Raw genomic sequence first — 27564 nt, 5'->3', positions numbered from 1 at the left:
ACTAGATTCAGATCCTACAATCTGTTGATCCATTTCCCAATGAATAGTTAATTTTCAGTTCTTAGATATCACAAAAAGTTTTGACATAAATATTTTGGTGATTATGAGAATTTTCTTCTTATAACCAACCCCTTTGAGCTTTGAACACAGAAGCTTTGAGTCAAATGGTATTGGACATTTTAATCACTTTGTTTGCATTATTCTAAATTGCTTTCCAAAATGATTGTAGTGATTCACAGTTCTACCACAGCTATTAGTGTTCTTATCTTTCCACAACCATTCCAATATTGATAATTCAAGAATTTTGACATTTTTGTTAATTTGCAGGGTGTGAGGTGAATCCTAAGCATTATTTATTGAGAATTTCTCTTATAATTAGTGATTTGGAGCACATGTTAATTGTTTAAATGTTTGAGTACCAAACCTTTATCAGAGAAATTTGATATGGAGTTTTGTTTTCCTTCTCAATTTCTTCACCCCCATTCAATTGCTTTCCTTTTTATCCTGTGTATGGATGTTATATTTTTAGAAGTTTTCAGTTTCATATTATCAAAGTTATCCTAACTTCTGCAATTTCCTTTATAGCCTTGTTTGGTTAAGAATATATCTCCTTCCTGTAGCTATGAAAAGCATATGGTCTTCTCATAATTTTTAAAATAAGACAATCTTTACTATCAAAATTATATATTCATTTGGAATGAATTATGGAATATATTGTAAGCTGTTAGTTTATTTCTTTTTTTTTTGCGAGGCAAATGGGGTTAAGTGGCTTGCCCAAGGCCACACAGCTAGGTAATTATTAAGTGTCTGAGACTGGATTTGAACCCAGGTACTCCTGACTCCAGGGCTGGTGCTTTATCCACTGTGCCACCTAGCCGCCCCAGTTTATTTCTAATTTCTGTCAAACTGCATTCTAGTTTTACCAGAAGGATTTTTTGAAATGGGAGTTCTTAAATAATTTATGGTTTCTGGTTTATCAAATATTGGATTATTGAGGTTTATTGCTTCTTGTTCTCCCTCAACTAATATCTTCTATTGATGACTCAGAGTGAAGGTAAATAGCAATTGTTTCTATTTTGGCCAGAAATCCTGAGTCTTCCCTTCCCAGACTGATTTTTTTTTTCATTAAGAGCCCATTCTTTGCCTCATTTCTTACCTACTCTCAATTGCTAAATGGGCATTGCCTCAGCCAAACTGGAACCTGAGAAAGATCTTAGCTTAAAAGGCTATCTCCAGTTGTCCTGATGTATATTTTGCCACTAGATCCAAATAACTCAAGATGAGAGAGTGAGGTTGTTGACTCTGCAAAACTTTATCTCACTTAGATCGAATTCACTTGTAAGTTATTACTTTATCTTCCTGATGTCCTGGTGTAGCCACTGGCTACTTGGGTTTGATTACTGTCACACGATGAATCAGGACTCAAACCTGGGAAAATAAAAATAAAGATTTATTAAAAGAAGTTACAACACATAAAGAAAATAGGTAAAGAGGGAGAAAAAAGAATAGTGAAACAGAGTTGATTGGGTCAGAGATGACTGGCTTTGAGAAGAGGTCCAACCCAGATTTTTATGACATTGTCCCTTATCCAGAGGGCAAAAAGATGAATTCCCTTCCCCCTTACTGGACTTGGAATTAGGTGGAGGGTTGAAGCCTGAGGAGATCAGGATACAAATTTTACATTAAACAATGAAACAATGGTAGTCGATTTATAAAAATAGGAGATCTCCACCCAATTTAACAAGATTTAACAGCCTTTAAGATTACATATTTTATTTCTGCCAGTTCACAGTTCTCTACATCTTTTCTCTGCATCATTCCCCCCTCAAAATTATTTGAGACCCAGATTTTTCTGGACCTTTCAGAGTCCATTTGGAGATGAATGCATTACAGTGAGGAATTTATTGAGGCAGGGTTCACAGAATGGTTGGCTGGCAAAGTTGATTGGCATCTTGCAGAGGTTAGTCTTGGAGCTATACAGCTAAGAGAAACAAAACTCAAGTGAAAAACATTGAGTAAGCAAAAACCAGAGATATTATAACAGAGAAGGCTATTTAACAGAGGTTCAATAAGTAGGAAAAAACTAGAAGGTGTATAAAGACAAGAATTATATTTTATTATCCTAAGCCAGTACTTTATGATCCTTTATGATCCTAAACCTTTTATAAGAACATGGGTTCCAATATAACAGGTTCATTAATGGATGCCACGTAAGTTGTAAACAAAAACTCAAAAATAATATAAACAAATATACTGATAAAGCATTTTAAGACTGCACGTGTCCAAAAGGTAATTTGCAACAAAATCTTCTATTTTGCTTTGGCCATGTTTAGAATGAATAAAAATTCCAGGTGAAGAATGAATCTCTCTTTTAAAATAGTTAAAAATAGACCAATAGACATTATCCTGATATAAGCAGCCATACTGATATTTCTTTTCCTTAAGGAAACTTGTTGTGATAAAAATCCAACTGCTATGTTAAAAAACCAAGACAAAATGCTTGACAATTATTTAAAATTTAGAAGATCACATTCCAGTGGTTCACTCTCCAACTTAATTATGATGCACCTAGAATAATCATGGCAATTTACTATTATAGAGAAGAGAAGGACATGAGGACATATTCCTTTATGAATTAAATGTCATTTGCAGGCAGAAATCATACAGACAATCCTTTTAAATGAGCCAGGCTCCAGACCTGCCAGGAGAGAATCCTACCCCAGTTGAGGCTAGGGTTGTTCTTTCAAAGGCCCCTCATTCCATCTACAGTATTTAATACCAAATCTAATAGGGCTAATGGCTTCATTGGCATATTATCTTTCTATTTTAACATATATGATGTCAGACAAATCAATTATCAATACATTGTAATATAGCAATTACCCATAATCAGAACTTCAAGTGGCTTGAGCACTAAGGAGAACCAAGAGTGTGCCTGGCTGTAATTTGTTATAAGAGATCTAGGGAAAATATTATAATTCAATTATTGCTCATGTACCTATGGTCAGTGATATAAGTAAATTGCAATAAACAGATTTTGAGATGTAAAAACACAATAACCTAATTCATATTTTTATAAAATCAACTTTTTGCAATGAACCCATTTAGCTATTAACTATGTTTAAAGTAACTAAACATCTCCTTCTGGCTAGGAGGTTGCCCATCATCTCCATCCTTCTCACATAATAATTGATTAGAGATTGACATAGAGAACTCTCAAATTATCATCATTATTTTTATCTTCCTCATGTTACATAGGTGCTTTTCCCTCAAGGCAAATAACCAGAGTTTAGTCCAATTTACATACATAGCTAGAAATTTATATACATAAATTTTTAACTACTAGTTATCTTCAAAATTAAAATTATTACTTTTAGAATTCTTTAAAAACCAATAGAACATCTTAGGTAACTTTAAATTTCTAATATGTGTTATTGATTCAAATGTAATAAAATAATAGTAAAAACAACCAGGCATTCAAGTCATTGAAGTCAAATTTTACAAAATAATATTTCCATCATAAATCCACAGATTTATCCCAGAAAGGGTCATAATTTGTGATATTTCCTTTACCATCCCTTCAAAGCAAATTACATGTTAATTCCAAGCTTTAACATCATAGTATTCCATAGCTTACATGTTCACAAGAGAACCAAACACTATAAATATAATTTCTTTGAAGTTACAAAAGAATATCACATAATTGATAAATACATCTTATGCATCAATAAGTTACCTTGCAGAGGACCATACAATTGCTATTTGTTCATTAGTCAGAGCTGCCTACAGTTACAGTGGGAAAGTTTATATTCTTGACTTCTTTAAAATTAAGCATACATTATTAATTTATGTTGAACATAAGATTCTTTTTTTAAAACATCTCATTCCCCTTAGAACAAAAGTAAAATGCTATAAATGGTAGACAATGTTAATATATTTTCTTATTTTCAAATAACAGATATTAAGTAGATTTTACTTTTGGTTATATATATATATATATATATATATATATATATATATATATAATGTTCCTTTCCATAAACATGTGATGAGACGAGACAAAATTATTACAAACTTTCTTTCTTTTCCAACAAAAGACATTGTGAGATTGTTGACAACATATTATCAATGTCAATTTAATATCAAAACAAATCAGATTACAAAATTTAGTATAATGTTTCTCTTTCCCAAAAGAAATCAGTAAATATAATTATATATTTCAATATTCCCAAATTCCTTGAAATATAATTTGTTCCACTTATATTTTCCTTCTTAATAACACATATAAATTCTCAGGACTTGTTACAGAACTTTCAGAGGTGACTAAATTACTCTCATTTAGTTCTCAAATAGTTTATTTTTTTTAAACACAAGGTGGTGACCTTTTCCTATGAAAGGCCTTCCTGCCCTCTTTTTCAAAGCCTCTTGAGAGTAGAAAGTCTACATTTCCTAAACCTTAAAGTCTTAATTAACATTAAGCTGAATACAGCTGTCAATCAATATTAGGTTAATAAAAACTTAGCTCACAGCTGAGATCATTTCACAAACTTTGCAACTTACAAACTTTCAAATGTACAAATGATATATATATATATATATATATCTATTCATTAAGATTTTGAAATAGCCAATCAATAGTTAATATTGAATGTATTCTTAAGTAACTTTATAAAGTTCAAATCCAGTTACTCTATTACAGAGATATTAGTTATTAGCACAGGCTTAATTAAAAAATGAAATCTGAATTTCCTAATCCCAGAAAAAGTAATTGTCCCCCTTTCCCCTTTTTTTTTCCTTAACTAATTGACCATGAGGTTTTTCGATCAATCTGCCCATTTCCCCTTCCCCCTCCCAAGGGTGGAACTTTTTCAGCCCAACTAATGTCTTTTGGGAATGAGGTTTGGAATTGATAAACAAGCGTAGTCTCAGGAAAATGTGGTGGTTTGCCCAGGCCCCCCCTTCTCCCCAGACCAGGAAGAAGGCATGGGGATCCCCTATTTTAAACAATGGGGCCAAAGCAAGTTTTGGGGGAATCTTACCCTTCTTGCAGTAAAGCATGCATTCCATCTGAGACATAGGTTTGAGTTTCTAAGTTCTAAAAAAGGAAGATTTTTTTCTTCTCCCTCCCACCTCCCTCTGCAGAGGGTGGGAGCCACAGAGAATGATAGAGAAAATTTCAAAGTGAAAGAGTTTCACCGAAAGATAATTTCCAGGAGCTCAGATGTTTTGCTAATCAAATCTAATCCCTTCTAAGGAGATAGCACACAACTGAGGGGGAGAGTACCAAGTTTTCTCCCATGTTTTAATACTCCTAAAATTCTAGATAAGCAAACATATCAATTGGACATACACCAAATGCCCTTCCTTAACAACCCACCACTTCTCAGTGGGGGTCCAAGCACCTCAGGACTGTCTTTGCCAGTCAGCCTGAACAAAACACAGGGCAGGCCCACATAGGGGAGGCTGAAACCAAACAAGATTAGCTCCTGGGTCATGTATGAGCCAGGCCTCTGCTAATCTCTCAACAACTTACTATCCCTATCCTGGGAAGATAAGCAGGGAACACACAGAAGGAGGGCTAGAGGTCCAACAATCTTCCTACCTTTATAAAAATCTACAGTCTAAATAAAGGGTGTGCCTCTCACCTATGGAGCTCAATCCAGTTTCCTAGGTCTCAGCAGAAATTTATCCCAGCTGGCTTGCCAAATATGTAGCCACTGGCTACTTAGGTTCGATTACTGCCATGCAATGAATCAGGACTCAGACTTGGGTAAGCAAGTGTGGAAAGAAAAATAAAGATTTATTAAAAGAAGTTACAACACATAAAAAAGTGATAGGTAATGAGAGAAATGAAAGAATAGTCAAGCGTAGTTGACTGGTCCAGCAAGTTAGAGATGACTGGCCCTGAACAGAGGTCCAACCCAGATTTTTATGGTCTTGCTCCTTATCCAGAGGGCAAAAGGTAAATTCCCTTCCCCATTACTGGACCTGGAATTAGGTAGAGGGTTGAAGCCTGAGGAGATCAGTATACAAATTTTACATTAAACAATGAAACAGTGGTAGTCGATTTACATCTCAAGAATGGGGAACCTCCACCCAATTTAACAAGATTTTAACAGCCTTTAAGTTTACAAATTTTCTTTCTGCTACATTCATAATTCTCTACAGCTTTCCCATGGTAGTCAATTTTTATCTCAAGAGTAGAGGATCTCCACCCAGTTTAACAAGATTTAACATCCTTTAAGATTACAAATTTTGTTTCTGCTAGTTCACAGTTTTCTACATCTTTTCCCTGCATCATTGGTCCTCTTCAAGACCAAAGGACAAACAACAACAGTAACCAATGATCTACATCTCTGTTTTTTTAAACCAAGAATAAGTGTTTTTGATCATTGTTAATGTATAATATACTTTAAGGGCTAGAAGTTTCTTTCTCTTTTTATGTTCTTCCCTTGATATTCTAGATATTTTATTTTTTTCCATAAAATTTATTATTTTATCAGGTTCTATAAAATAACCTTTGTAATTGGATTGGTATACATTAAAACCATGAATTAACTCCTGCAGAAATGTTATTTTCCTTATTTTGGCAGAATCCCAAACATATTCACTAAATATTTTTTCAGCTATTAAAATGATCCTTATGTCTTTAAGGACCACTTTCTAATTGGATATGTACTAAACCCCAGATATTTTATATATCTTGTAGTTATAGGGAATGGAATTTCTATTTCTGTTATCACCTCTGAGATTTATTATATGTTAATAGGTCTTCAACAAACATTTATTAAGTATTTATTATATTCTAGGCACTATCCTAAGTTCTAGAATACAAATATTAAGAAAAAAGAAAGATAGTTTCTTAGCTCAATGCCCAGTGTTCATTATATAGAATGAAAATAGCACATAAAGAAAGCTAAAGGGAAATTAGGGAACTCAGAACTTGTTCAGGAATTTTTTAGAGAAAGACTAGAAGAGTCAGTTGTGTAGCCTGGAGAAGAATGTAAATAAAAAGGGACCTTTGGTGTCCTCGTTATAATGGAGGTTCTGGGAAAAAGTGGAGGGATATGAAGAAATATAGAAAATATTGAAATGCTGTAAATTTTTTTGGAAATGTTTTTATTTTATTTTTTCCAATTATATTCAAAGATAGTTTTCAACATTCATCTCTTTGTAAGCCTTTGAGTTCCACATTTTTCTACCCTCTTTACTTCCCTCTCTCCTTCCCATGTCAGCAAGAAATCTGATATGTTATACATGTATTAACTTGTTATTTGCATATTAGGCATGTTGTGAAAGAAAAATCAGAACTTAAAGGGAAAAACATGAGAAACACGTGAAAAAAGAACAGGTTTTTAAAAGGGAAAATATTATGCTTTGGTCTGCATTCAGATTCCATAGGTTTTTCTTTGGGTGGGGTGGTATTGTGCATCACAAATCTTTTAGAATTATCCTTGATCACTGAACTGCTGAGAGGGACTAAGTACATCATAGTTGATTATCACACAATGTTGCTAGAATACAATGTTCTAGTTCTGTTCACATTACACAGCTTTGTTCATAATGTTATTTATTTCTGAGAGTTTGTTTGTACCATTTGTCTTTGAACATCTTGAATCTTTGAGATTCCCTAAGATTTTATATCATATTATCAGCAAATAGGAATAATTATATCCCCTCTTTACCTTTCTTCATGCTTTTAATTTCTTTCTTTTGTCTTATTCCTCTTGTTTATATTTCCAAAACTATTTCAGATTTTAGTGAATAGAAGCTTTATTTGTATATTTATTGGCAGAGATTCTAGTGTATCCTGATTGCATAGGATGCTTACTTTTCACATTTTGTATGACTTTAAATTATTTCCCTCCATGTTTATGGTTTGTAGGTTTTCTGCATAAATGGATCAAAGCATTTTGCATCCTTTGAGATAAACACAGGATTTGGGATGATTTTTTTTAAATTTGAAGATACTTTTGTGTCTTCACAAATTTCTTTGTCATCCTTGCCATACTAATCTTCTCTGTGTCATTCCATTTTTAGTATATGTGCTGCTAAAGTGAGCACAAGTTAACTTTATCTCAAAATGTATATAATATTTTATTTTCTCCAATTTCATGTTAAAAAATTTACTTTTTTTTTGTTTGGAGTTCCAAATTATATCCCTCCCTTTCTTATCTCTCTGTTTCTCCCCTCCCCCAAGACAATAAATAATCAACACATTCAATTTTGTAAAACATTTTCATATTAATCATTTTGTATAAGAAGATTCAAATAAAAAATAATGAAAAAGTAAAAAATAGCATTCTTCAGTCCATATTCAGACAATATTAGTTCCCTTTTTGGAGGTGGATAGTATGCTTCATCATTTATCCTTTGGGCTTGATTTGGGATCATTGTACTGCTGAGAATAGCTAAGTCATTCACAATTCTTCATTGTATATAACATTGCTGTTACAGTGTTCTGGTTCTGCTCACTTCTCTTTGCATGAGTCCTTGGAAGTTTTTCCAGTTTTTTCTTCTGAAATCATCCTCTTTTCATGGCTTACAGTGTAATAATATTCCATTATAATTACATATCACAACTCATTTAGCCATTCCCCAATTTACGGGTATTTTTTGACTTTCCATTCTTAACTACTTCAGAAAAAAGAGCTAGTATAAATATTTTTTTGTACAAATAGTTCCTTCCCCACATTTTTCAATACTTTGGGATATTTACCTAGCAGTGGTATTGCTGGCCCAATTTTTATAATGAAGTTTTATGAAATTATCAATTTTATCAAATTAAAATAAAGTTTTATAATAAATTTATTTTTAATATGTTAATTATGTTGCTTGATTCTCTAGTGTTGAACCTATTTGTATACTTGGTAAAAAAAAAGTCTAGTCTTGGTCATGAATGATTTCCTATATGCAAGAATAGTTTCTTGCATATTTTTTAAAAAAACAGTGATTATATTTATTGTTCTAGAGTTCTCATTTTGTGCTTTGTATTTCAGTTAATTCAATATTAGAACTACATTTATCTTATAAAATAAATTTTTTAGTTTGCTTCTTTCTTAATTTTGAGAATAATTTTTGTCATATGGGTACTAATTTTCTTGTAAATTTGGTTTTCTTCTTTGGATATTTCAGTACTATGAACTCTTTTATTTGATAGTTTCCTTATATTCGTTCTGTTGTATTCAATACTAGATAAGATGTCACAAAACATGTGCTGATAACTCAGTAATATGTTAGATAAGATTCAAACTTTGAAAAAAATATTATTTTTTTAATTATGAAGATTTTATTTATTTTGTGTTTTACAATTTTCCCCCTAATCTTTCTTCCCTCCCCCCCACCCCCCACAGAAGGCAGTTTGCCAATCTTTACAATGCTTCCATGGTGTACATTGATCCAAATTAAATGTGATGAGAGAGAAATCGTATCCTTAAAGAAGAAACATAAAGTATAAGAGATAGCAAGATCAGACAATAAGATATCAGGCTTTTTTCCTAAATTAAAGGTAATAGTCCTTGGTTTTTGTTCAGACTCCACAGTTCTTTCTCTAGATGCAGATGGTGATGGTATTCTCCATTTCAGACAGCCCAAATTGTCCCTGATTGTTGCACTGATGGAATGAGCGAGTCCTTCAAGGTTGATCATCACTCCCTATGTGGCTGTTAGGGTATGCAATGTTTTTCTGGTTCTGCTCATCTCACTCAGCATCAGTTCATGCAGATCCCTTCAGGCTTCCCTGAATTCCCATCCCTCCTGGTTTCTAGTAGAACAATAGTGTTCCATGATGTACATATACCACAGTTTGCTAAGCCATTCCCCAATTGAAGGACATTTACTTACAGGGCTGCTATGAATATTTTTGTTAAAGTGATGTTTTTACCCTTTTTCATAATCTCTTCAGGGTATAGACCCAGTAGTGGTATTGCTGGATCAAAGGGTATGTACATTTTTTTCTTGCCCTTTGGATGTAGTTCCAAATTGCTCTCCAGAAAAGTTGGATGAGTTCACAACTCCACCAACAACATATTAGTTTCCCAGATATTCCAACAATGATCATTGTCCTTTCTGGTCATATTGGCCAGTCTGAGAGGTGTGAGGTGGTACCTTTAATTTGCATTTCTCTAATAAGTAATGATTTAGAGTAATTTTTCATATGACTATGGATTGCTTTGATCTCCTCATCTATAAATTGTCTTTGCATATCCTTTGACCATTTGACAATTGAGGAATGGCTTTTTAAAAAAATTTGACTCAGTTTTCTGTATATTTTAGAAATGAGTCCTTTTTCAGAAACATTAGTTGTAACGTTGTCCCAGTTTACTACATTTCTTTTGATCTTGGTTACAGTAGTTTTGTCTGTGCAAAACATTGTTAATTTAATGTAATCAACACGATCTAGTTTGTTTTTAGTGATGTTCTCCATCTCTTCCTTAGCCATAAACTGCTTCCCTTTCCATAGATCTGATAGGTAAACTATTCCTTGATTCTAGTTTGCTTATAATATTGTTTTTTATGTCTAAATCCTGTATCCATTTGGATCTTATCTTGGTATAAGGTGTGAGGTGTTGGTCTAATCTAAGTTTCTTCCATACTACCAATTTTCCCAGCAATTTTTATCAAAGAGAGAGTTTTTATCCCAATAGCTGGACTCTTTGAATTTCCCAAATAGCAGATTACTCTGATTTGTTTCCTGCTATTGCATCTAGTCTAATCCACTGGTCCACCACTCTGTTTCTTAGCCAATACCAGACAGTTTTGATGACTGATGCTTTATAATATAATTTTAGATCAGGTAGGGCTAAGCTACCTCCTTTTGCACTTTTTTTCATTGAATCTCTAGAAATTCTTGACTTTTTATTTCTCCATATGAATTTATTTACAACTTTTTCTAACTCATTAAAGTAATTTTTTAGAATTATGATTGGTAGGGCACTAAACAGGTAGTTTAGTTTTGGTGGAATTGACATTGTTATTATATTACCTTGGCATGTCCATGAGCAGTTGATGTTTGCCCAGTTATTTAAATCTGATTTTATTTGTGTGAGACATGTTTTGTAATTGTTTTCAAGAAGTTTCTGAGTCTACCTTGGCAAATAGACTCCTAGGTATTTTATATTGTCTGAGGTTACTTTGGGATTTCTCTTTCTAGCTCTTCCAGCTGTATCTTGCTAATCATATATAGAAAAGTTGAGGATTTATGAGGGTTTATTTTATATCCTGCAACTTTGCTAAAATTGCTAATTGTTTCCAGTAGTTTTTTGGATGATTTCTTGGTATTCTCTAGGTATACCATCATGTTATCTGCAAAGAGTGGAGTTTTGTCTTTTCTTTTTCAATTTGAATTCCTTCAATTTCCTTTTCTTCTCTTATTGCTGAAGATAACATTTCTAGTATGATATTGAATAGTAGTGGTGATAATGGACATCCTTGTTTCACTCCTGATCTTATTGGGAAGGCCTCTAGCCTCTTCCCATTGAATATAATGCTTGTTGATGGTTTCAGATAGATACTGCTTATTATTCTAAGGAACAGTCCATTTATTCCTACAATCTCTAGTGTTTTTATTAGGAATGGGTGCTGTATTTTTTCAAAAGCCTTTTCAGCATCTATTGATATAATCATATAACTTCTGATAGGTTTGTTGTTGATATGATTAATTATACTAACAGTTTTCCTAATATTGAACCAACCCTGCATTTCTGGGCTAAATCCTACTTGGTCATAATGTATTATCCTAGCGATAACTTGTTATAATCATTTTGCTAATATTTTATTTAATATTTTTGCATCTATATTCATCAGGGAGATAGGTCTATAATTTTCTTTCTCTGTTTTAACTCTTCCTGGTTTAGGTATCAGCATCATATTGGTGTCATAGAAAGAGGCAGAGTTGCATATTCCCCTATTTTTCCAAAGAATTTATATAGAATTAGAACCAATTGTTCCTTAAATGTTTGATAGAATTCATTTGTGAAGCCATCAGGTCCTGGAAATTTTATCTTAGGGAGTTCAACGATGGCTTGTTGAATTTATTTTTCTTAGATAGGAGGTAAGTATTTAATCTCCCTTTTCATTTAACCTGGGTAACATTTTTGTAAATATTCATCTATTTCACTTAGATTGTCAAAGAAAAAAAATATTAACAACAATAGATTTAATGTGGATCCATGGAACGTCTTATATTTACATTAAAAAAGACAAGTGGGGCAGCTAGGTGATGCAGTGGATAGAGCACTGCTCCAGGAGTAAGGAATACCTGAGTTCAAATTTGGCCTCAAACACTTAATAATTACCTATCTGTGTGACCTTAGGCAAGCCACTTAACCCCATTGCCTTGCCAAAAAAACCCCTAAAAAAAAATAAAAATGACAATTGTACAAAGATGGCAGAAATTTAACTATATCAATTAAGAAAGTAATGCCTAGATCAAAGGAGATCATAGATTAATGTTACTTTGTGCATTAGCCAGACTTTTTCTTCTCTTGAAGAGAAAGACTGGAATGGTGACATCTATAAATCATGTCCTGAGAAATAATTGAAAAGGTTGGATAAACTTAGAAACTGATAAAGAAAAGATCTTTGAGAGAGACATAAACATCTATCTTCAAATATTTGAAAAAATTGGTCAGGTCATTTGGAAAACAATGTCAAAAATATAGAAATGGAAAGTAATATAAATATAAAAGTAATGCCAGAATTTAAGAGAGCAAGGAAAGAGAAATGCAATATATCTAATTTATTGAGATATAAGATGCCTCACTTCTAATTTTACATTTTTTATATTTTTTGTAAAATTTGAGTATCGTTAAAAATGCTAAAGCATTTGAGATTCTTGCAATTATACCTTGCCAGTAATATACTTAAGAAAATAAATTCCATGAGTTTCTAGAAAGACAACTATTCAGAATTATGTTCTGAAGAAAGGTGGTCCTTTTGCAATTTGAAGTGAGAGACAAAGCAATTGGTTGAGTTTTATTTGAATGTGAGATATACAACAAAAACAGACTATTGTTTTAGTCTTAAAAACTATTCTTTAGGTGATAGATCATACAAAGATCAAAATACTCATAATAATGATTTGAGATTAAGGTGAAATAGCTGTGGTTGGCAAGCAGTTATTGCATTATCATTATTATTCCATCTCTCTAATACTAATCTAGCCTTAGATTTTCCCTAAATCTTTCCTAGAGTTCTCCAATGGTCATGGATTGCTCTTTCCTTTGAATGACTATAGCATTAATTATCTACCCCATACTTGGGATTTTGCATATACTACCTAGTATGTTGTTTTTTCATAGATATTTGTATATATGTGAAATTATAATAAAATTTTATAAAATAATAATTGCAATAACAATTATAGAGTAGAGTAGAAAGGGTGGGACATTACATGGCAATTTGCCACATATAGTGAAGAGCAAATCTATTCCATACCTATCATTAAACTCATTCATTTTATATATATGAATGCAAGACTGTGACAGAGGTGTAATTATGGTGATAAAGGTCACCACAATTACAAACAGGAAAAGGACCAATAAAGTTGAATATAAAAAGCAAAAACCTTTCTATCACTTACATTTTAATATATTCAGGAAGATTTTTTAAAAATTGCTCTATCAGTGACTGAGTTGTACTTTGTTATACTATGCATCTGGTCTGTACTTTGATCAAGTCTTTTCTTTTTTTTAAAGGATTGATAAGGCATTTAAAAATCTTTATATTATTGAAAATATAATAATGTAATAATTCTTCAGTATTTGAAAAAAGTATTTCAATTCTTCCGTACCATCATGCATAGAGTTTAATGAATTTATAGATATTTTTGGATATTGATCTTTTAAAAACCTGTTTTTGCCTGTTTTTTTGTGTCTATCACCAGATTGGCCCTCAAATCCAATTACATCATCTTCTTTTATCCTATTGCCAAAATCTTCAGGGTCATCCTAATCCTGAATTGAAATAGTAGAATGGGATTTTGACTATTATTTGCAGAGAAATTTGCAATTTTAAAAGCCCTTTCACATGACAATATAATAAGTAAGATATAGAACAATACAAAGCAGTCTATAGTAAGCACCAAAAAAGTAATACAAATAACACTGTATAACAGAATCATCAAACACATGGCTTATCGTGCACAGTGGTCTTGAATGCTGACCAAACTAGATTAAAATGTAATTGGGAAATATTTAACAAAATAAATAAAAGACTATAAGACATAGATGATATTAATATGTGGGTTTTAAATACTTTATTTTTTTCACTTACATGCAAATATAGTTTTCAAAATTTATCTTTTTGTAAACATTTAAGTTCTACATTTTTTACCTCCCTCCCTATGACTGTGAGATATCTGATATAGGTTATTCATGTACAATCATGTTTAATATATGTCCATAATAGGTGACTTTTAAAGTCATATGTGTCTCTGTGTGGTTTAGTGTTCCCTATTTGTACTTGAGTTTGACCCGTTGGTATAGAGGAGGAAAAGGGAGGTAATTATAAGAAGAGGCAGGAGTTTGTGATGAATAGCTGGGAATGATTGGGTAGAGGCTGCAGGAAGAAAAGGTAGATGAGGAGCTTCATAAAAGAGAAATCTAAAAAGCTCTGTGAGGTAAGAAATTCTGTCATAAGATATATTCAAGTAGAGGCTGGAGGTTGAACAATGGATTTCTTTGAAGGGGTCCTTTGAACCCTGTTATGTAATATTATGTTCTTTCTTATTGAAAGACTTTGATATGGCAGCATTTGCAAATTTTATATTAGGAATCTGCATGCCCTAGATTGGGATCCAGAATGGTATCTTTCTGGTTCAAATCTGGCAGGGTCACAAAGAATCAGATATGGCTAAAATGACTGAATAACAACAACAACAACAACAATGCTCTGGATGGATTTTTTTGAAAGTAAGGGGACTAAATGAGAGTAGAATAACCCTCTTATTTGAAATTATAATTGAATGTCAACCATAATTAAATGTTGTAAAATCTGATAATGATAAATTTACATTATGGAAATGCTTATTATTGTGGAAATAAATATGACATGAAAGTGGTGCAAGTCAATAACCCTCTCTTGGTTTTGACTAGAAAAGTGTCCCTCACTGGAACACAGGCTTAGCTATCTCTAGCACAAATATGTGACAAAAATGATATACAACATAAGCTCAGAAATCTTTTGCAGAATACAAATTAACCCCTACTTGAAAGTCTAGGGAGTGATTGTGTGTCTAGAGCAGTATTTTTTAAGGCAAACCTTTCTTGATGAGTATAGCTGGGCTCTTGTGTCATAAAGCTCTCTGGGACTTACTTTTATAGTGGGCATATTTTACTAAGCAATCATTTCTTTTTTTTTTATGAAGACAGCTTTCTTGGTCAGCCCAGTCCTATGATGATTTCCCCAAGTTGTAGACTGTTATGTTTTCATGATGTGATTATTTCTCCTTTTTACTGGAAGGCAGGAGAATTTGTTGAGGTAAAGGATTTAATTTAGCAATGCTGTTCTTTTGAACTGCTAAGCTAGCCCAAGGTTTTCCAGCTTAATCTTTAAGTGGATTTTGTTGCCTACAGATTTTGAGAAACGGTATAAAACCTGGAATAGGATTTGTGAGTTTCTTATGAAATCTCCTATCCAGATGTATGGTGGTGATCTGATAAGATGCCCAGGCTTGAAAAGTTTGTTATTTCTGTAGTCACAAATAATTATTTGGTCTTTTTCTAAGTTCTTATTTATTTTCCCTCTCTTTTTTTGAAATGAAGATATTGGACCTTATCCATATTTCTAAAATTAATTGGTCCAAAAGATACCTTTATGTTTCAAATATATTGAAATAATACAATGCTAAATTAGGAGCATGAGATAAAAATATTGAAAAACTCCTGGAATAAATTATGTGTAAGTGGGATTTTGGAGAAAAATTAGATCAATTTTTCATCCATAAAATTTCCATAAATGATAAGTTATTTTGGCAATAAGTTTTTATACAAACATTTTCATATTTAATATGTTAGAGGATTTGCCCTAGAAAGAATGGAGAAGCCTATCACCACTTAGTAGAATGGTTTCAAAGTGTTGAACTATTCATTTATGCAACCCATGAAACAAATAATAAAAATTAAGTTCTATCTAGCTCACTTTTGCATCCATATTTATGTGGCAGTGTAAAAAGGAGAATAGAATGTCAGAAAACTATCTATAAATATTATATTTACTATTAGTACTCTAAACATGAAATCTTAATCCATAGACTGTATATTATGGGAAGAACTAAATAATAGCAGTCTTAACCTCTTTATTGTACATGAAACTGATGTGGGAGTTATATAAGAATCAGATGTTTATATGGTCAAACTTTTGAGCCATTAGAGTAAAGATAAAAATCAAGACCAAGGGGCAGCTAGGTGGTGTAGTAGATAGGGCACTGACTTTGGAGTCAGGAGGACCTAAGTTCAAATCCGGCCTCAGACACTTAATAATTACCTAACTGTGTGACCTTGGGCAAGTCACTTAACCCCATTGCCTTGCAAAAAAACAAGTAAATGAACTAAAAATAAAGAAATCAATTTTAAAAAGCAAGACCAAAATAGAAAAATGGATGAGAACGTATGTCATACCACTACAAGAGATCCAATCTGATGAATTCAGATAAGGTGGTAATGCTCAAAGATGGCAGTTGGAATAAAGAATACATACTGACTCATACTATAGAAGTTTAAGTGGTGTGTAATGGTGAGAAGACCACAAGAACTCACTACTTGGTATAACCAGTAATGGCTATCTTCTTGTCACATGAAGAGATGGCAACCAAGACATTATTTTAGAATATTAACTCACTTGTAAAACCTTATGGAAGTAGATAGTGGAAGACTGGGAGTAGTAACTTTTTCATAAAATAAAGCCAAGCAATGGAGGAGGGAGAAATTAAATCTTCAGAAGGATTATCCATAGCAGTTACCCAGGGTCCCATGACCCCTATGTCAGAGATGAGATTCAGATCTGTTTTGGTTTTGAGGTCACCTCTCTCTCCAACCGCCCTATTTCTTTTAAGGAGGTTATAAAATTTTTGTTTATAGCCTAACTTTACAGGTTAATGTACATTAATATCTTAAACTACTAGAATTTGAATCTAAAGGTTAAGGACATGAAACTCTATTAATAGATGACATCTTGACAAGGATATATATACATATATATATATATATGTATATATGTATATATACATATATATATATATATATATATAATGTTTTTGGCAAGGCAAATGGGGTTAAGTGGCTTGCCCAAGACCACACAGCTAGGTAATTATTAAGTGTCTGAGACCAGATTTGAACCCAGGTGCTCCTGACTCCAAGGCCGGTGCTTTATCCACTATGCCACCTAGCTGCCCCCCATTTCTTTTGACTATGCCATGCTGCCTCATTAATCCATGATATCAGCATATTTATGATTCTTTAAGATTTGTAAAGTGTTTTTTGTGTGTGTGTGTGTATATATATATATATATATACACACATATATATCTCCTCTCTTGATATGTAGTAGACAGTGTTTCTTAGAGATTAAATATGTTGTCCACTGTAACATATCTAGTAAGTTAAGAAACAAGATTTTGAAACCAGTTCTCCTAAGGCAGCCTTGACAGAGAGACTACACCAAACAGTATATGAATTATTAGCACTATTTGTATTGACATAGTCCTCCTTAGCAGTTGTGTCATGCTACTAATGAAGCTTATTACATTACTCATTATCAGCCATGTTTTTACTATAATTGTATGGGAATCATGTTCTTGGAATGGTACTGAAAAATTTCCCCCTTTTATACAACATTTAAACATATGTATTTATTCTAAATGGTAGTCTATATACATTAGCAATTTGGATGAGTAATGAAGAGTTGAGGTTATAAAATTTTTGTTTATAGCCTAACTTTACAGGTTAATGTACATTAATATCTTAAACTACTAGAATTTGAATCTAAAGGTTAAGGACATGAAACTCTATTAATAGATGACATCTTGACAAGGATAACTAAACACATTTGTGCAATGTTAGAATTCATACAGACAGTTTTATAATATATAATAAGGTTAGATTCTATAAGTAGCATCTGCATTTTAAGAAATTTTTTTTGTGGCATAGAACCACTTTAAAGTGAGGGAAATATATGTAAGGAAATGTTGAGATATGTGCACTTGAAAGTTTAGTGGAAAAGGTGCTGACTTTGAAGTCAGGAAAGTGAGGTTCCAGTCCTAGCTCTGAAAGTAAACTTTTGATCATTTGTGAACAATTTATCTTCTGTGATTCTCAGTTATGGAGATAAAATTGATTCTACCTACCTCACAAGGTAGTTATAAAGCAAGTGCTTTGTAATCCTTATAGCTCTATATGAGGTATTATCTTTTTTTTTTATTTTTTCAAGGCAATGAATGGGGTTAAGTGGCTTGCCCAAGGCAACATGGCTAGGTAATTATTAAGTGTCTGAGGTAGGATTTGAACCCAGGTACTCCTGACTCCAAGGCTAGTGCTCTATTCACTGCCACCTAGCCGCTCCCTGAGGTATTGTCTTTATTGGTTATTGTTCCCTTATAGCTCTTTCTTTCTACTCTTCTCCTCTGCCTTGTCTATTCTTCTGCAGCCCACAGTGTTGACTGGATGGATAAGAATAGTAGATAAGAGTTAGTGACTTTTATTACCTGGATGTGGCTTGGGAAATCTTGAGCAGGAGCACCAAATGAAATACAGCACTAGTTTTCCCTAGAGGCAAATAGAGCTATGATATGTGATAGCCTGGTTTTCTACTCTGCCTTCTGGCAAACATTTAGGTACTGCAGATTCTAATTTTCCCTAGATTTCAGTTTAAAGTCACAGGACCTCAAAAATCTCAATGGCTATCTAGTTGAGCCCAGCCCTAACTGGAATCCTCATAGTAATATAACTCAAAAGTATTCATCTGTTCTCTGCCAGAAATATATTGAAGGGGAACCCACCACCTACATTTTACTTTTGAATGATCTTATAAGAATTAGAAATTTTCCCCTGATGTCAAGCCCATATTGACTTCTTTATTAATTCCACTTATTGCTCCTCATTCTTTAGTAAAAATCTAGATCTTCTTCCATAGGATATCATCAAATACTTGAAGACCAAGTACCACTTGACCCCTTGAGTCTTTTCCTGTCCAAATTAACCTTCTCACACCCAATTCCTTCAACCCATGCTCACTTGTCATGGATACAACTGGTATGGTTACTTTTATATGGGAGATAAGAACTTGTAGGAATTTAGTACACTTCATTTTTATCAACCAGTCAAAAAATGTTTATTGTATCTCATGTGCCAGGAATTTTGCTAACTACTGGATGCAAATACCAAAGTAAGAAATTCACTGTCTTCTGTCTAATTTTATGATTACATATTTAAGAATAAAAACATCCTATTTTAGTGTCTTACTGTGGCATAAAGATAAATAATCCTATAAATAGAGCACCTCCTCTTCCTGAGTTCATGTCTGGCCTTAGTACTTATGTAACTGGGTAAGTAACTTCTCTTTGCCTCAGTTTTGTCATCTGTCAAATGACTTGGAGAAGGAAGTGGTAAACCACTTCAATCTCTTTGCCAAGAAAGCCCCAAATGGAGCCATGAAGAGTCAGACATGACTCCATAACAATTGTAACAACAGCAGCTTCCTCCTCCATTCCCAGTGATTCACTGAGGACTCCTTACACTGTGATTCACCAGTCTATTTAAATAAAATTAATATTGCTGTAGTTACTTATTCAGTTTAACAGAATTTTGTTCTATGTAAATTAAGTAAATCAAAAGCCAACAGCTGGTATGTCTTGGAAAATTACATAGTCTAAAACTGATGAAAAGATCAATGTGAACTTAATTTCTATATACAAGAGAATTTTAGGTGAAAGGAACTAAATCTTTGCAGCAAAAATAGACTTCTAAACTGCTTTCTACAGGTATGATGATACCTTGTTTTACTTCTCAGTCATATTGAAAATACATCTTTTTGGCAGACCTTCATGATTTTCAAATAATAGGTATCATTCTGTCATGAAAAAATAAGTAAAAAAGGATAGTCATTCAAAATAGGAAATTATTCTCAGACTTCCAGACAAGATGGCAGAGAGAAGCCAGGCACTGTGCTAAGGTCTCCTAGTTTTCCCTCAGAAATAATACAAAATAAACCTGTTAACAGAAATTCAATCAACAAAGCCCAGAAAAGGAAGCTAGGAGAATATTTACCAACAAGGTCTGTCTCTGGGGATCATGGGTGAGCCAGGGGCAGAAAACAGAGAGCCAGCAGGGGTGGGGTGAGAGCCAGACTAACCTAAGATCAGTCATAATGGCTTTGACTGAAGGAGCCAACTAATCCATAGAGGCTTTGGCTGTGGGAGTGTTGGTCTGGGGAGCTCCAGCAGGGCTAAAGGGCAAGTTCCAGCACAGATCACTGCAGAGTGCAGCTGGAAATCTGTTCACTCAGCTTGGCTGGTTGGGAGAACCTCAGTCTCCATACTTTCATTTCAGCTGAGTCTTCTTCCAGAACAAACACAATAACAGCCCTTTTGCACCCTACCCTCTTCAGGTCTCCCAGAGCTCCCTCAACTGCATAGGGAGATTAACCTTCTCACCCCAGGGCACAGCCCACATTGTTCAAGGGTAAATAGCATCCAGCAGTACTACCCACCCCTTCCAGGCCTAGGGAGAGGGCACAGACACTCAAGAGGAAGCAACCAGCATCCCCTACTGACTGGTCAACTTGGAGCTACCTCCTCTTACCTTTCAAGTATTAAAAGGGGAAAGGGAGAGGGAAGGAAAAGAGGAACTAACAGAAGAAAAGGAAGGAAGAAGAGACAAAGGGAAAGGGGAAACAAAGGGGAGGGGCTTGGTAAAAGGGGGAAAACACACTATAGGCGATATTTTTCAGAAACAAAGTACTGGGGAATATGGATAAAATGAAAATAAGGGAAAAATGTAAACAGAGGGAAGATAGCATGTAGAGTAATAAAGAGTCAGTAATTATAAGTTTGAATGTGAATGGGATGAATTCTCCCATAAAACATAAGCAAATATCAGAGTGGATTAAAAATCAGAATCCTGCCATATTCTGCTCACATGAAACTCATCTGAAGCAGAGAGAGATACATATAGAGTAAAGGTAAAAGGCTGGAGCAAAATATATTTTGCTTCAGCTGAAGTGAAAAAAAAGCAGGGGTAGCAATCCTTATCTCAGAAAAGGCAGCTGCAAAAATAGATCTAGTTAAAAGAGATAAGGAAGGAAACTATAACCTCCTAAAAGAAACCATGGATAATAAAGCAATTTCAATACTAAATATGTATGCACCAAGTAGTATGGCATCCAAATTCTTAGAGGAGAAGTTGAATGAGTTACAGGAAGACATAGATAGCAAAGCTCTGCTAGTGGCAGACCTCAACCTCTCAGATGTAGATAAGTCTAACCATTAAATAAACAGGAAGGAAGTTAAGGAGGTAAGTAGATTGTTAGAAACTTAGACATGATAGACCTTTGGAGAAAACTGAATGGCGATAGAAAGGAATATACATTTTTCTGCAGTACATGGTACTTACACAAAAATTGACCATGTACTAGGGTATAAAAACTTAATAACCAAATGCAGAAAGGCAGAAATAGTGAATACATCCTTGTCAGATCATAATGCAATAAAAATCATATGCCAAAGATAGATCTAAAAACTAATTGGAAACTAAATAACCTCATTTTAAAGAATGCATGGATCAAACAACAAAATAAAGATAGAATTAATCATTTCAAGCTAGATAATGACAATAATGAGACAACATACCAAAATTTATGGGATACAGCCAAGCCAGTTTCAGGGGATATATATTATATCTTTAAATGCTTACATGAATAAATTAGAGAAAGAGGAAATCAGTGAACTAAATATGCAACTAAAAAAATTAGAGAAAGAATAAATTAAAAACCCCCAATTAAATATAAACTTAGAAATTCCAAAAAGTAAAGGAGAAATTAATAAAATCAAAAGCAAGAAAACTATTAAACTAATAAATAAAGCTAAGAGTTAGTTTTATGAAAAAACCAATAAAATTGATAAACCTCTGGTTAATTTTATTAAAAAAAGAAAGAAGAAAACCAAATTGCTAGTGTCATAAATAAAAAAGGTGAACTCACCACCAATGAGGAGGAAGTTAAAGTAATAATTTGGAATTATTTTGCCCAACTGTATGCCAATAAATTTGATAATCTAAGTGAAGTGAATGAATATTTACACAAATATAAGTTGCCCAGGTTAATTGAAGAGTAAATTAAATACCTAAGCAACCCTATCTGAGAAAAAGAAATTCAACAAGCCATTATTGAATTCCCTAAGAAAAAATCTTCAGGGCCAGATGGGTTCACAAATGAGTTCTATCAAACATTTAAGGAACAATTAGTTCCAATTCTATATAAACTCTTTGGGAAAATATGTAAAGACAGGACTCTGTCTAACTCTTTCTACAACACCAATATATTGCTGATACCTAAACCAGGAAGAGTCAAAGCAGAGAAAGAAAATTACAGACCTATCTCTCTAATCAATGTAGATGCAAAAATCTTGAATAAAATCTTAGCAAAACAATTACAGCTAGGTATCACCTACAATAATACACTATGATCAAGCAGGATTTAGCCAATATTAGGAAAACTGTTAATATAATTAACTATATCAATACCAAACCTATCAGAAATCATCTGATTATATCAATAGATGCTAAAAAAATACAGCACCCATTCCTACTAAAAACATGAGAGAGCATAGGAATAAATTAATTGTTCTTTTAGAATAATAAGCAGTATCTATCTGGAAACCATCAACAAGCGTTATATGCAATGGGTATAAGCTAGAGGCCTTCTCAATAAGATCAGGGGTGAAACAAGGATGCCTATTATCACCACTGCTATTCAATATTGTGTTAGCAATGCTAGTTTCAGCAATAAGAGAAGAAAAAGAAATTAAAGGAATTAGAATTGGGAAGGAAGAGACAAAACTCTCACTCTTTGTAGATGACATGATGCTATTCCTAGAAAATCCTAAAAAGTCATCTAAAAAACTACTAGAAACAATTAGAAACTTTAGCAAAGTCTCAGGATATAAAATAACCCCTCAAAAATCCTCAACATTTCTATATATGACTAGCAAGATACAGCAGAATGTGCTAGAAAGAGAAATCCCATTCCAAGTAGCTTCAGACAATATAAAATACTTGGGAGCCTTCCTGCCATTGCAGACTGAGAAACTTTATGAAAACAATTACAAAACACTTCCCACACAAATAAAATCAGAGTTAAATATCTGGGCAAATATCAAATGCTCATGGGTAGGTTGTGATAATATAATAAAAATGACAAACACTTCTCACACAAATAAAATAAGATTTAAATAACTGGGCAAATATCAAATGCTCATGGATAGGCTGTGATAATATAATAAACATGACAATTCTACCTAAATTAAACTACTTATTTTAGTGCCTGACCAATCAAAATTCCAAAAAATCACTTTAATGAGTTAGAGTATGTGGAGAAATAAAAAGGTCAAGAATTTCCAGGGATTTTATGAAAAAAAGTGTAAAAGAAGGTGGCTTAGTCCTACCAGGTCTAAAATCATATTATAAACCATCAGTCACAAAAACTGTCTGGTATTGGCCAAAAAATAGAGTGGTAGATCAGTGGAAAAGAATAAGTATAGATGAGATAGCAGGAAATGATAGTAATCTGCTGTTTGATAAGCCCAAAGAATCCAGCTTTGGGGATAAAAACTCTCTTTTCGATAGCAACTGTTGGGTAATTTGGAAGTTAATATGCCAGAAACTTGGATTAGACCAATATCTCAAACCCTATACCAAGATAAGATCAAAATGGATACAGGATTTAGACATAAAACACAGTATTATAAGCAAGCTAGAAGAAGGAATAGTTTACCTGTCAGATCTATGGGAGGGGAAGCAGTTATGACCAAGGAAGAGAAGGAGAACATCATTAAAAACAAACTAGATAATTTTGATTACATTAAATTAAAAACCTTTTGCACAAACAAAAACCACTGTAACCAAGGTCAAAAGAAATGTAGTAAATTGGGAAACAATTTTTACAACTAGTATTTCTGACAAAGGACTCATTTCTAAAATTATATCGAGAACTCAGTCAGATTTATAAAAAAACAAGCCATTTCCCAATTGACAAATGATCCAAGGACATGCAGAGGCAATTTACAGATGAGGAGATCAAAGCAATCCATAGTTATATGAAAAATTGCTCTAAATAATTACTTATTAGAGAAATGCCAATTAAATCTTCTCTGAGGTACCACCTCACACGTCTCAGACTGGCCAATATGCCCTGAAAGGACAATGATCAGTGTTGGAGGGATGTGGGACACTAATACATTGTTGGTGGAGCTGTGAACTCATCCAAACTTTCTGGAGAGCAATTTGGAATTAGGTCAAAGTGCAATAAAGATGTGCATTCCCTTTCATCCATCAATACCACTACTGGGTCTATACTGAAGAGATCATGAAAAAGGGTAAAAACATCACTTGTACAAAAATATTCATAGCAGCCCTGTTTGTGGTGGCAAAGAATTGGAAATTGAATGGATGTCCATCAGTTGGGGAATGGCTGAACAAACTGTGGTATATGTACATTATGGAACACTATTGTTCTATTAGAAACCAGGAGGGATGGGAATTCAGACAAGATTGGAAGGATTTACATGAACTGTTGCTGAGTGAGATGAGTAGAACCAGAAGAACACTGTACAATGTAACAGCACCATGGGGTTGATGATCAATCTTAATGGACTTTCTCATTTCATCAGTGCAACAATCAGGTACCATTTGGGGGTATTTGTGAAGAAGAATACCATCTGCATCCAGAGAAAGATTTGTGGTCTTTGAACAAAGACCAAAGACTATGATCTTTAATTTGAAAAAAGCATTATCTTATTATGTAATTTTACAATCTCTTATACTTCATTTTTTCCTTAAGGATATGATTTTTCTTTTAATTCCTTCAATTTGGATCAATGTATAGCATGGAAAAAATGTAGACTATCAGACTGCCTTTTGTAGGGATTGAGGGGAGGGAAGTGATATTGGGGGGGGAAATTGTAAAATTAAGAAATATGTAAATCTCAATATGATATCGTGAGCATAAATGTGCTTTATATGTTGTTTTTAAGAGTGGTTCTAATTTACTACAATGGAAAAATATAATTCTTTTTCTGAAAAATATAACTTCTAACTAACGTACTCTATATCTGTTTGTCTCTGTTCATCTGTTTACACTTCTTTTTCCTGTATTTGGGGAATTGGTTGGGCATTGTGAATTCATTGGTGTAATGAGCTCCCAGTGAAGCATTTTTCTCTTTGAATGTAAATTGGCACCTTCATGACTGCTTATGGTTTAGGAGAGATCACTAGGGCACCATTGTGGAACTTGTCTAGTCATTCAATCAGTGTTGCATATGGTAGAGACAGGATGCAAAATGTATTTTCTCCCCATTGGTTCTCACAGCTAGCTGTGAGAAAGTTCTTCACTGAAATTCATTACAACATTGAAATCACAGTCCCCAGCCTACTTCCAAAATCTATATAGATAATATATATAACTACACATATATGTATACATGTATGTGTATGAATATATACACATATGTTTTCATATATTTATTAGTTTATTATTATTTATTAAAATATATTAGTACATATATACTTATTAGTAAACATGAAATATTTAACTGTTGATTTTCTTAGAATTTAGAAGGAATTTTTATTGATGGTTCTAAAATTTTATTATTTAAAAACAAGGCTCTTTTTAGAGGTTTAAGCTGCTCCTTTATTTTTATCTTGTTAAATTTCAATGTAGGAACCAAAACCTTTCAAAAACATCCATTGACCTCAAGGTTTGCTTAAAATTTGGGGTGTTCAATTTGTAGATGTTAATGCAGGGTGTTTTTCCTACGTCGAAGCATTTTTTAAGAAGTAAAAGCTGATCTAACTTTTTTTTTTGTTTTCTCAGAGTCAGTTTCACTATTCAATAGATTCAGTTCAATTCAAAAAAAAATTTTAGTGCCTATTACTGTATATGTAGTTGAATTCTAAGAGACCTCTTCATTCAGTCCCCTCATTTTACATATGAGCAAACTGAGACCTGGAAGATTAAGTTATTGTTTTAAGTCTCCATCCCAGTCCTAATAGACAGTGATGCTAAAAGCAGTGAATCTTCATTATGTACATGTTTTAGTTCACAAAAGGAAGACCCAAGTTTTAAAATGGAAGAGACTATCAAGGGTAAAGGCAGTAGAGGATGGGACTGAGGATGGGAAAGGGCAATCAAGAATGGAACGAGAGGTCACTAGAACCTTTGGTAAGTTGATTGTTAGGCCAATTGTTATGAAGGATTATCCATGGTTCTATGAGAGGCTGTCCTCCAGGCCTGGCACATGTAGGTCATACTGTCTCTAGTAATTCTTATTTTCTATGAGTGGTATACCCTGACCTTTCCCACTAAACAATTCAACATAGTATTTATATGCCCTACATTGCAGGGCCATTAATTTTTTTTTTTTAGGGAGTGGAAACTACTTTTCAGACATATCTGGTTTCACATCTCTGACTTCACAGGTAGGGAAATGTCAAGTATTTGAGCCAGTGAATTTTCTACTCTAGAAATATCTAATAAGGAAAGGATGAGCTGAGGCTAGGGCAGAGGTGACCCTGAAAGAAGGTAGCTTTATGGATCACAGACAGGTGGAACTACCACAATCAGATACCATTAGGAGCAGAACCAGTAATGAACTATAAATTGTAGAACCAGTGATTCTCTACTCACTTCTGACTTTCCTTCTATTTTTTGGAGGAAGGGGAAGACTCTATGCCTCTCCCTACTATGTACCATCTCCATTTAAAGGGGGAAAAACCCTTGTAACAAAATTGCATAGTCAAGCAAAACAGATTCCCATGTCTCTTTGACCATGTTAAAAATGCATGTCTCTGCATCTTGAGTCTATCATCTGTCTGGGAAGAGATCAATACTTGGTTCATCGATGGTATTTTGAAATCAGTTGGTCATTTTATTGATCAGAATGAATAAGTCTTTTACATTTGTTTGCCTTTACCCTGCATTGTTCTTCTGGTTTTACTCATTTCACTTTGAACCAGTTCCTGTGAGTCTTCCTAAGTTTCTCTGAAACTGACCTTTTCATTTTTTCTTACTGTACTTACTTAATTACTTAATAAACTGCAATCAATTCAACCACACCACCAGTTAATGAACACCCACAATAGTTTCTAATTATTTGCCACAACAAAAACAAGTGCTACAAATAATTTTTACACATCTGCATCTTTTTTTCTTTCTTGTTCTCTTTAGGAATATAGACACATCAGAGGTGATATTTCTGAGTCAAAGGATAAACATATTTTAGTGATCTTTTGGGAAGTTTCAGATTAGCTGCATAGACTTCTGTAGGCTTGACTGTGGAGTTATACATGTGTTCTTGTC

The 27564-nt window shown here is 33.4% G+C and overlaps 1 protein-coding gene and 1 pseudogene across 2 annotated transcripts in view; one reads left to right on the top strand and one right to left on the bottom strand.

The window, feature by feature from the left end:
* Positions 1-27564, top strand: part of WASF3 (WASP family member 3) — a 194511-nt gene that overhangs the window by 70489 nt on the left and 96458 nt on the right. The window lies entirely within an intron of this gene.
* LOC141510579 (U6 spliceosomal RNA) lies at positions 7966-8064 on the bottom strand (annotated as a pseudogene).

This window comes from Macrotis lagotis, chromosome 1 (assembly GCF_037893015.1).
Source record: "Macrotis lagotis isolate mMagLag1 chromosome 1, bilby.v1.9.chrom.fasta, whole genome shotgun sequence".
Classification (NCBI taxonomy): Eukaryota; Metazoa; Chordata; class Mammalia; order Peramelemorphia; family Peramelidae; genus Macrotis; species Macrotis lagotis.
The sequence above is the reverse complement of the archived record's forward strand: the minus strand, read 5'-3'. Positions and strand labels throughout refer to the sequence as shown.